Consider the following 12,278-nt stretch of genomic DNA (forward strand, 5'->3'; position numbering starts at 1 on the left):
AGGAATGATATCAAGGCTGTCAAGTAATGTAATACTTGTATAAGTCCTGGCAAATTTCCATCTCAGTAAACTATAATAAATACATATTGCCATCAATTTTATATGAGAGAACCCATAATATACCATTCAAAATTAAATGATACATATATTTTAAAATGTTATCAGTCTCTGACTTCTGTCACTTGTTGAATTAGGGGAAGGATTGACGAAGTTAAAGCAGGGGCCAACCTCTATAGGAAGACCAGCAGTCTCAACTATTCTGGACCGCTGAGATCTCCCAGACACTGAGCCACCAACCAGGCAGCATACACAAGTTGGTCTGATGCCCTGACACATGTATAGCAGAGGACTGCCTGGTCTGGACTAACCCTTGAGAGACTTGAGGCCACAGGGATTATGGTGCCTGGAAGGATCTGGGGAGCATTCTCTTGGAGTCAGGGAAGGAAGAGGTGGAATGGGATGAGGAACTGTGGGAGGGGACCAGGAGAGTGTACAATGGAAGGAATGTAAATAAATAAAATAATTTATAAAATAATTGCACTCATTAATTCAAATGCTAGATTCTTTTTAACATCTACATTGCATTTCAATCGTGAAGTTTAGCGTTTTATGCTTACTGAACTGTGTAAGCATTAATCCTTAATTTATTCTTCATACTATTTGCGAATTGTCTCCTTTCTGATTACATTGCATCAATTGTGTTTGCATACGAGGAAGGCTTACTATTTATAATTTGTGCAGAAAATACATTCATGAATCTTTTTATTTTAATGATCTGTTATGTGTGAATGTCTATGTATAGATTTGTGCACATGAACACAGGCACCTGGGGAGACCATAAGATATCAGATCCCCTGGAGCTGCTTTACAGCTGGTTGAAAGTAGCTTCATGGGTGTTGGAAACTGAACGTGTTTGCTCTAAAGAGCAATAAGTGCTCTTAACCACTAAGCTAATACTACAATACTTATTCCATAATAAACTCAACCTATTTATAATTTTCTCATGTATTTCAGTGTACAATTGAACTTGAGACATCTTGCCACATTCTAGATTCTGAGACTACATTCAGGCATTACTTTTTCAAGCTTTCTTTCCTTTATCATAGTAAGATGTGTTGGATTAAATATCTTAATATTATGCAGTAAATTCTCCAAATGTTTACTTGTAGAATCTTGGCTTAGTGTCTGTTTCTTTCTTTGCAATAACTATATTAATTTTACAGTTTGCAGTTCTCTCTTTCTTTACACAATCCATCTGATATGTTTTTCTTTCATATAGAATAAAGCAAAACCTTTTATTTTTTCTTTGAATAGTTAATGTACTAAGAAAATGTGTTGAGCGTCCCATTTTAAGGCCAATACAACACCTTATTTCTTTAAAATGTTCCTAGAGTTTTGTTTTTTCTTTTTCTTATTATTATTGATCTAATTAATCTCATTATTGATATTCTGTGTAAGCTTTTATGTGTTCAGGTCATGTAGTGAATATGGAAGTCTTCCAAACATATTTGTGTAGGTATCAAATTTAGGTTCTTGATTTTTCATGGAATGAAATTTTATTGGCTTGGCCACCTCACTGGAACATACTATAAAACATTAAGGTGACATTTAGCTCCAGGCTGCTTTTATATATGCAATGTTTTCATCATTTTGCTTTTAATAAATATTTTTGATTATTCTAAAATATTTTGTTTTCCATGACCAGTTGTTAAATCTAGTATGCTTATTTTAATATTTAGTTAATAATTTAATCATAATTATTTTGCATTTGATACCTAGCTAATATGAAATTATCTTAGAAAAATTGAATAAATGTAATTAGTTACCTTCAGCATGAAGCTTGGTACATAATTTTGTTCATTATTACTATGCATTTGCGTAAAACAGAGAATATTTCATTGTCCCTATCCTGATGCTAATTTTATACAGTAAGACAGCTCCCAACTACATGTGACATTTAATCATTTAAAAGAAAATAGGGTTATATTGTTAAATGACATTTCCACAACATCAAGTAAATAGATTTTTTTTGCTTCAATAAATTTAATGCGCTATAGTAGGAAAAAGTTTAATTTCTTATTGTTACATTAAGACCAAATTTAAATTATGCATTCTCCTGCCTATCAGAAAGTCAATATTGTTATACAGGAAGAAGTACCAAGCATAGGTCAATTTCTAGTATAACATGTAATTACAATCATTAGTCTTGTCAGTTTCAAGGGTTTGTACACATCATGCCTGTAAATCAGAATGAGCAACATGGCTGGATAACCATAAGGACAGTGCAGTGGCATAAATAACTTGGTGATAGCCAACAGCTCTCTAATTTTGCTTAAGTCCTGTTCAATGAACATGGATGGTATTAGTAATTTAGGCACATTTATAAGGCCATTGAAGCTGTGGTTATTGGAGAGAATGTACAGCCCCTTACTTACTTAAGGCAGTATCTTACCTAACAACAATCAAAGCCATGTGTCCTTATATATAGAATTAATTACACTCTCTGCAACAAAGATCACAGTAAATATCCCAGCCATTCAAAATGCAGGATAGAAATTTCAAGTACAGCCTCAATGACTCTATCTACAAAATGTAAATTGATTCACGGCTGAGGAACATTACAGAAGAGGGGGCAAGAAGATTGTAAGAGACTAAAATTTACTATGAGATGGTGTCAAAAGTAACACCAGAAATTACACTTAAACATCTCACTAACATGACTGCCAAAGCAACAGGTGAGGAAGAGAGGGGATCGGGAAGAATTAAAGTTTAGTTTTCCTTCTGTTTCATTTCTTCCTTCTCCTTCTCCTTCTCCTTCTCCTTCTCCTTCTCCTTCTCCTTCTCCTTCTCCTTCTTCTTCTCCTCCTCCTCCTCCTCGTTCTCCTTCTCCTTCTCCTTTTCTCCTTCTCCTTCCCCTTCTCCTTTTCTCCTTCTCCTTCTCCTTCTCCTTCCTTCTCCTTCTCCTTCTCCTTCTCCTTCCTTCTCCTTCTCCTTCTCCTTCCTTCTTCTTCTTCTTCTTCTTCTTCTTCTTCTTCTTCTTCTTCTTCTTCTTCTTCTTCTTCTTCTTCTTCTTCTTCTTCTCCCCCCCCTCTCTCTCTCTCTCTCTCCCTCTCTCTCTCTCTCTCTCTCTCTCTCTCTCTCTCTCTCTCTCTCTCTCTCTCTCTCTCTCTCTCTCCTTGTTGGATATTTCCTATTTACATTTCGAATGTTATTTCCTTTCCAGTTTCCAGTTCATAAGCCCCTTAACCCTTCCCCCCACCCTTCTTTAAGGGAGTTCACATCTCCACCCACGGACTACCCACACCTCCCCACATTCCCCTACACTGGGGGTCCAACCTTGGCAGAAACAAGAGTTTCTCATTCCAGTGTTTCCAGCAAGGCCATCCTTTGCTACATCCAGTTGGAAACATGGGTCAGTCCATGTATAGTCTTTCTTTTGTGGTTTGGTCCCTGGAAGATCTGGTTGGTTGATATTGTTAATATGGGGTCGCAAATCCCTTCAGCTCTTTCAATCCATTTTCTCATTCCTCCAACAGGGGTCTGGTTCTTAATTCAGTGGTTCGCTGATGGCATTTCTATTGTATTTGACATTTTCTGGCTGTCTCTCAGCAGGGATCAAAATCCAGTTATTGTCACCCTGCACTTCTTAGTTTCATCCATCCTATCTAGTTTTGGTGTCTGAATATGTATGGGCTGCATGTGGGCCAGACTCTGAATGGCCGGTCCTTCAGTCTCTGCAATAAACTTTGCCTCCTTATCCCCTGCTATGAGTATTTTTGTTTCCCTTTAAAAGAATGAGTGAAGCATCTGCATTATGGTCATCCTTCTGGTGTTTCATGTGATCTGTGCATTGCATGAGGGATAATCTGAGCTATTTGGCTAGTATCTACTTATCAGTGAGTGCATATCAAGTATGTTATCCTGTGAATGAGTAGCCTCACTCCGGATGATGTTTTCTAGTTCATTCCATTTGCCTATGAATTTCCTAAAGTCATTGTTTTTGATAGCTGAGTAATATTCCACTGTGTAGATGTATCATATTTTCTGTATCCATTCCTCTGTTGAAGGGGATCTGGGTTCTTTACAGCTTCTGGCTATTATAAATAAGGCTGCTATGAACATAGTAGAGCATGTGTCTTTGATATATGTTGGGGCATCTTTTGGGTACATGCCCAAGAGAGGTAGGGCTGGATCCTCAGGCAGTTAAATGTCCAATTTTCTGAGGAACCTCCAGACTGATTTCAAGAATGGTTGTACCAGTCTGCAATCCCACCAACAATAGAGGAGTGTTCCTCTTTCTCCACATCCTTGTCAGAACCTTTCATCACCTGAGTTTTCATCTTAGCCATTTTGACTGGTGTGAGTTGGAATCTCAGGGTTGTTTTGATTTGCATTTCCATGATTACTAAGGATGTTGAACATTTATTTAGGTGATTTCTGGCCATTCAATTAACATCAGCCAAAATTGTTTTGTTTCTTCCTGTACCCCATTTTTAAGAGGGTATTTTGGCTCTCTAGAGTCGAACTTCTTAAGTTCTTTGTATTTTTGAATATTACCCACTATCAGATGTAGGATTGGTAAAGATCTTTCCCAATCTGTTGGTTGCAGATATTTCCTAATGAGAGTGTCTTTTGCCTTACAGAAGTTTTGCAGTTTTATGAGATCTCATTTGTTGATTCTTGATCTTAGAGCACAAGGCCTTGGTGTTTGTTCAGGAAATTTACTCCAGTCCCCATGTGTTCAAGACTCTTCCCCACTTTTTTCCCTAATAGTGTGACTGTTTGCGGTTTGATGTGGAGGTGCTTGATACACTTGGACCTAAGCTTTGTGATAAGCATGGATCCATCTGCATTCATCTACATGCTGATGTCCCTATGAACCAGCAACATTTGCTGGAAATGTTATGTTTCTTCCTTTGGATGGTTTTATCTCCTTTGCCAAAATCAAGTGACCGTAGGTGTCTGGGTTCATTCTGGGTCTTCAATTCTGTTCCACTGATATATCTGTCTGTCTCGTATGAATACCATATAGTATTTATGACTATTGCTCTGTAATACTACTTGAGTTCAGGGATAGTGATTCCCCTTAAGTTCTATTATTGTTGAGGATAGTTTTAGCTCTCCTGGGTTTTTTATTATTCCAAATGAATTTGCAAATTGTTCTTTCTATATATATTAAAGAATGAGTAGGGATTTTGATGGGGATTGCACTGAATCTGTAGATTTCTTTTGCCAAAATGTCCATCTTTACTATATTAATCCTGCCAATCAATGAGCATGGAAGATCTTTCCATCTTCTGAGATCTTCCACAATTTCTTTCTTCTGAGACTTGAACATCTTGTCATACAGTTCTTTCACTTGCTTGGTAAAACTCACACAAAGATATTTTCTATTATTTGGGTCTATTGTGAAGTGTGTGATTTAATTATTTTCTTTCTGAGCCTGTTTATCCATTGAGTAGAGGAAGGCTACTGGTAAGTTTGAGTTAATTTCATAGGCTGACTCTTTGCTGAAGTTGTTTATCACGTTAAGAAATTCTCTAGGAACTTTTTGGGTCACTTAAGTACACTATCATATCATTTGCAAATAGTGATATTTTGATTTCTTCCCTTCCAATTTTTACCCATTTGACCTCCTTTTGCTGTCTGCTTGCTCTGGCTATGACATTGAGTCCCATATTGAATACATAGGGAGAGAGTAGACAGCACTGTTTTGTTTCTGATTTTAATGGGATTGCTTCAAGTTTCTCTCCATTTAGTTTGATGGCAGCTACAGGTTTGCTGTATATTTCTTTCACTATATTTTGATATGGGCCTTGAATTCCTGATCTTTCCAGGACTTTTATCCTGAACGGTTGTTGAATTTTATCAAATGTTTTCTCAGCAACTAATGAAATGATCATGTGGTTTTGTTCTTTCAGTTTGTTTATATAATGGATCATCTTGATTGTTTTCCATATATTAAAACATCCATGCATCCGTGGGATGAAGCCTACTTGATAATGGTGGATGATTTTTTTGATGTGTTCTTAGATTTGGTTTCCAAGAATTTTATTGAGTATTTTTGTGTCAATATTCTTAAGGGAAATTGGTCTGAAATACTCTTTATATGTTGGGTCTCTGTGTGGTTTCGGTATAAGAGTAATTGTGGCTTCATAGAAGGAATTCGGTATCACTCCATCTGTTTAAATTTTGTGGAATAGTTTGGATAGTATTGGTATGAGGTCTTCTATGAAAGTCTGATAGAATTCTGCACTAAACCGATCTGGACCTGGGCTCCTTTTGGTTGGGAGACCTTTAATGAGTGCTTCTATTTCATTAGGAGTTATGGGGTTGTTTTTATTTTTTACTTATTTGACTTTGCTATCTGGTATCTGTCAGCAAAATTGTTGATTTCCTCCAGATTCTGCACTTTTGTTGAATATAGACTTTTATAGTAGAATCTGATGATTTTTTTTAATTTCTTCAGATTCTGTAGTTATGTCTCCCTTTTCATTTCTGATTTTGTTAATTTTTATACAGTCTCTCTGAGCTCTAGATACTCTGGGTAAGGGTTTATCTATCTTGTTTTTCTCAAAGGGACATCTCCTGGTATTTTGATTCTTTGTATAGACCTTTTCGTTTCTACTTGGTTGATTTCAGCCTGAGTTTGATTATTTCCTGTCTTCTACCCCTCTTTAGTTTACTTATTTCTTTTGGTTCTAGAGTTTTTTAAATGTGATCTGAACCAGCTTTAATATCCTCTGTCTTGTTTCTTTTCCCAAGCACTCAGAGCTAAAAGTTTTCCTCTTAGCTTCTCTTTCATTTTGACACATATGTTTGTGTATGTTGTATATTCATTTTCATTAAGTTCTAGGATGTCTTTAATATCTTCCTTTGTGTCTTTCTTGACCAAGTTGTCATGGAGTAGAGCATTTTTCAACATCCATGCATATGTGGTCATTCTGTTACTTTTGTTACTGTTGAAGACCAGTGTGGTGATCTAATAGGATGAATGGGGTTATTTCTGTCTTCCTGTATCTGTTAAGGTCTGTCGAGTGACTGATTATATGGTCAATTTTGAAGAAGGTTCCATGAGGTTCTGAGAAGGAGTTATATCCTTTTGTTTTAGGATGGAATGTTCTATAAATATCTGCTAAATCCATTTGGTTCACAGCTTCTATTACTTTAGCTACATCTCTGTTTAATTTCCGTTTCCATGATCTCTCCAGTGATGAGAGTGGGGTGTTGAAATTTCCTACTATTATCATGTCAGGTGCAATGTGTGCTTTGAGCTTTAGTAAGGTTTCTTTTATGAATATAAATGTCCATGCATTTGGAGAATAGATACCTATGATTGAGAGTTCAGCTTTGTGGATTTTTCCTTTGATGAATATGAAGTGTTCTCCCTTATCTTTTACTGACTTTTGGTTGAAAGTAAATTTTATTTGATAAAAGAACGGCAACTTCAAATTGTTACTTCATCCAATTTGCTTGGAAAGTTGTTTTCAAGCCGTGTACTCTGAGGTAGTACCCATCTTTGTCTTTGTTGTATGTTTTTTGCATGCAGTAAAATACTGGATCCTCTTTATGTATCCATTTTGTTAGTTTGTGTGTTTTCATTGGAGAATAGAGTCCATAAATGTTGAGAGATATTGAGTAATAATGTTAGACACTTCCTGTAATTTCTGCTGATAGAGATAGAATTATGTTTGTCTTTTTTTTTTTTGTTTCATTGCAGGGAAATTATATTCTTGCTTTCGGTATGGTGTATTTTCTCCTCTTGTATTGGAGTTTTCCTTCTATTATCTTTTGTAGGCATAGATTGGCTGAAAGATATTGGACAAATTGATCTTGTCATTGAATATCTTGGTTGAACGGTTAATTGAAAGTTTTGCTGGGTACAATACCATGGGCTAGCATTTGTGTTCTTTTAGGGTCTGTTTGACATCTGTCCAGGATCTTGTGACTTTAATATTCTTTGATGAGAAGTCTGGTATAATTCTTATAGGTCTGTCTATGTATGTCACTTGACCTTTTTCCCTTACTGCTATCAATATTCTTTATTTTTGTGCTTTTGGTGTTTTAACTATCATGTGATGGGAGGAATGTCTGTTCTGGTCCTATCAATTTGAAGTTCTGTAGACTTCTTCTTTGTTTATGTACATCTCTTTCTTTAGGTTAGGGTAGTTTTCTTTTATAATTTTGTTGAAGATATTTACGGGCCCGTTATGTTGGGAGAGTCATCTCTTTCTTCTATACCAATTATCTTTAGGTTTGATCTTTTCATTGTGTCTTGAATTTCCTTTATGTTTTGTGTCAGGAGCATTTAGTTAGATATTATCTTCATCAGTTCAATGTTTTCTATGGTATCTTCTGCCCCTGAGATTCTCTCTTCTTTCTCTTGTATGCTTTTGGTGATGCTTGTTTCTACATTTCCTTGTCTCTTCCTTGGGTTTTCTCTCTCCAAAGACATTTATTTATTGTTTCTATTTCTTTATTGTTTCTATTTCTTTTTCAAGTTGTTCACCTCTTTGATCATCATTTCCTGTAATTCTTTCATGGATGTATGTGTTTCCTCTCTAAGGACTTCTACTTGTTTACTTATTTTTTCATGCATTTTTCAAAGTAGGTCTTTATGTTTTCTTAAAGTCCACCATCATTATCAATAAATGTTATTTTAAATCTAAATCTTGCTTTTCTGGTGTCTTTAAATATCCAGTATTTTCTTTGGTGGAATAACTGGGCTCTGTGGATGCCAAGTAGTATTAGTTTCTGTTGCTTAGGTTTCTATACCTGCCTCTAGTCACTGGGTTGTCTTTGCTGCCTGCTTGTCTTGTTGCTTCTGAGAGTGATTGTCCCTGCTTTGGCCTCTGTATCAGAACTTTTGTAGAACTGTTTTCCTGTTTTCTTTCAGCCTCTCCTGAGAAAAGGTGTTCTGATTTCATGTGTGTAGGCACTCCTGGAGACAGTTCCACCACTAGGTGCAGGCAGGAATTAAGGATCCAGCTATAACACTCTGGGGCATATACCCAAAAGATGCCCCAACATATAACAAAAACACGTGCTCCACTATGTTCATAGCATCCTTCTTTATAATAGCCAGAAGTTGCAAAGATCCCAGATGCCCTTGAGCAGAATAATGGATACAGAAAATATGGTACATCTACACAATGGAATATTACTCAGCTATCAAAACACTGACTTTATGAAATTCATAGGCAAATAAATGGAACTGGAAAATATCATCCTAAGTGAGGTAACCCAATCACAGTAAAACAGAAATGGCATGCACTCTTTGATAAGTGGCTATTAGCCCAAATGCTTGAATTACAGTAGATGCACAGAACACATGAATCTCAAGGAGGATGACCAAAACGTGAATCGTTCACTCCTTCTTTAAAAGCGGAATAAGAATATCCTTGTCAGGGAATAACGAGGCAAATTTTACAGAAGCTAAAGGAACAGCCATTCAGAGCCTGCCCCACATGTGGCCTATACATATACAGCCACTGAACTAGATAAGATGGATGAAACAAGTAAGTGCAGACCGACAGGAACCGGATGTAAATCTCTCCTGAGAGACACAGCCAGAATACAGCAAATACATAGGCAAATGTCAGCAGCAAACCACTGAGCTGAGAGCGCGACCCCCGCTGAAGGAGTCAGAGCAAGGCCTGATAGACCTGAATGGGCTTTAGACACCATATGAACAAAAATGACAACCAAACATAGCTTGGAGTGACTAAGCCACTACCAAAGACTATACATGAACTAACCCTGGGATCCAAAATCATAGGTATCACTGAATGCCTATTAGGGGCACCAGAGGAAGGGGAAGTCTTTGATCCTCCTAAGACTGAACACCGAGTGAATGGCATTGTTGGGAGAAGGGCAGTAATGTGGGGGTGGATCGGGAGAGGAACGCCCTATAAATGGGGAGTCAGAGGGGCTAGGAAAAGGTTAAACTGGGAAGCTGGAAAAAGAATAACATTTGAAATGTAAATAAGAAATACCCAAGTTAATAAAGATTGAAGAAAAAAAAAACACTCCTTCTGGAAGGGGAGAATGTATGATTTTCTGGTAAGGATCTGTGGTAAGAAATTTGGACACCTGGGCAAATGTGGAATAACCCTGTAGAACATTAGAAACATTTGGTTATGTTCAGAAGGTCTTGGGTGGTTAGGAACATCTTGGAGAAAAAATGGGAGTTCGAAGTTCTCCATGTCTAGATAGGGAAGGATGTTAGGAACCTGGAAAGAGTGCGGAAATTACCTGTCCAAGTTTGTCAGTAGAAGAGTCAGCAAAAGGTGGCCCAGGAACAGTGTGATCTTCTTTGAGTCTTTCACTGTTCTCTCCAGTACTCTGTTTTGTAGATGTTGCAGGCACTCTGGCTACCAACTAGTCAAAGTCCACATGTTCTTCAAACCCAGTAGACATAACTCGCTTTTTTTTTTCATCTTCCCAAGAATGGGCACTAAAGATGAGGCCACTCTTTTTCTGGTTGCAGGATGTAAAGCAGATGTTCTGGTATCCCTGGTCAGTGGGTTACTCAGTGATCTACAATCCTTGGTCAGTGGATTACTCATGCCCTCAGGAACCCTCAGAGGAAGTGGAACTGTCCATTTCTTCTTCTCTCTCAGTTCCCTTCTGGGGTCTAGGGCCCTCTTATTGATTAATACTTTATATGGTCTTTGAGTTTCTGTAGCTTTTCTGTAACACGAGCATCAGGTTTTTTTGAAGCTCTGGTCTTCATAGGGTTTTGGGCTTTTGAACTTGTGCCGAGTCCGTCTAAGTAGTCCCGGAGGTGCAAAGTCGCTTGTGTCTCTGCTGTTCAAGTTCTACCCCCATTGGGGTAGGATGTGGTAATCCAGATGGGGGACATTGAAGGGGTTCCCAGGCAGCGGTGGCTGGGAACCCTTCAAGTGCTTTCCCCATTTGAGTTCGGTGTTATAATCTGCTTGGGGGACACTGAATGGGCTTCCAGGCTGTGGAGGTTGGGAATCCTTCAACTGATTCCCCTGTAACACTCCGGTGTTATAAGCATCTTGGGGACACTGAAGGGGTTCCCAGGCCGAGGAGGCTGGGAAATCGGTGGTGCATGATCAGAGGTTAAACTCCATGGATGAGGCTCACTGACCTCTCTCCACACATCTGGCCTTTTAGTCGTTAGGAATTTGAACAACAAATGGCGAATAGGCTACTACCATGTGAAGGGGCAGTGAATGTTGTTGCCAGTGGTGAGTCATGGTGAGCATCAGTTGAGCTGTATCCTTTGAGTATGGCTCTCACTCCTGAGAACTGTGGACTAGTCCAGAAGGCAAAGCAGGGAAATCTCGTGTGACCGTTGATCTCAGGAAACAACCAAAGCTCGAGAGGGGCTGATCTCGAGTTTGCACAGGGCAGTCGCGAGGTCTGCATGGGGCAATCAGGAGCTGCCTCACTTGCCAGTTCTGCTTGTAGTAGCAGGGCGATCATCCATGCTTTCTGAATGAGGAGGAACCTTGTCGACTCTCTTCCTTTGAGTCCAGAGTGCTACCTGTTTTGTGCACACTGTCAGGGGCCATGACAATAGATTCTTGAAGGAGCAACATGAATGGAAAGGGCAAAGGGTACTTAGGAGACTGTGTTTTCAAGTGCCTCTTACACCTGCATTGGTGCAGTGATGTGTCTTGGAACCTCCTAACCGAATGGGAAAGGTTGATCCAGACCCTTGATCCTCAGTTACATCCCGGACTAGAAAATCACTGGTGGACTGTGTTAGTGAATAAATATGTGATGGGATTTGTATAGAGTATAGAATGTGTGGGATTGATATTAGAATTCCATGTGAGTTCCAGGTGTTACTGTGATGCTTCTGTCTTGATGTATCACTGTTTTTTTTTGTTTTTGTTTTGTTTTTGATTTTTTTTTGCCTAAAGCTATTAATATTCTTTCCGTGATGATATTTGTGAAATATTGAGTATGCTACACAATGGAATGTATTTTCAGGTACAGGGCTTTTTATGAGATTACATGTTGTAGTGTTGGAAGAATTGTTCCATGATATCATGAGTTTGTGCAGTGAGTAGTCCTTTTCTTTATTCCTGTAATGAAAGCAAATATTTGTACTTTGTACATACTTTTTAAGCAACAAAATAAATACATGTCTGCTTGGGTTTATGAAGAAACTTACAATGTTAAATATGAATATATATTTCTCATATATACATTCTCTTCATGTACCATGTGTGTGATGAAAACTTAGCAGATAGGAATGGATAGAAACCATCTTGCTAGAGTTTCATGATTTTATTGTA

The sequence above is a fragment of the Rattus norvegicus genome, chromosome Y (genome assembly GCF_036323735.1).
Source record: "Rattus norvegicus strain BN/NHsdMcwi chromosome Y, GRCr8, whole genome shotgun sequence".
Lineage (NCBI taxonomy): Eukaryota > Metazoa > Chordata > Mammalia > Rodentia > Muridae > Rattus > Rattus norvegicus.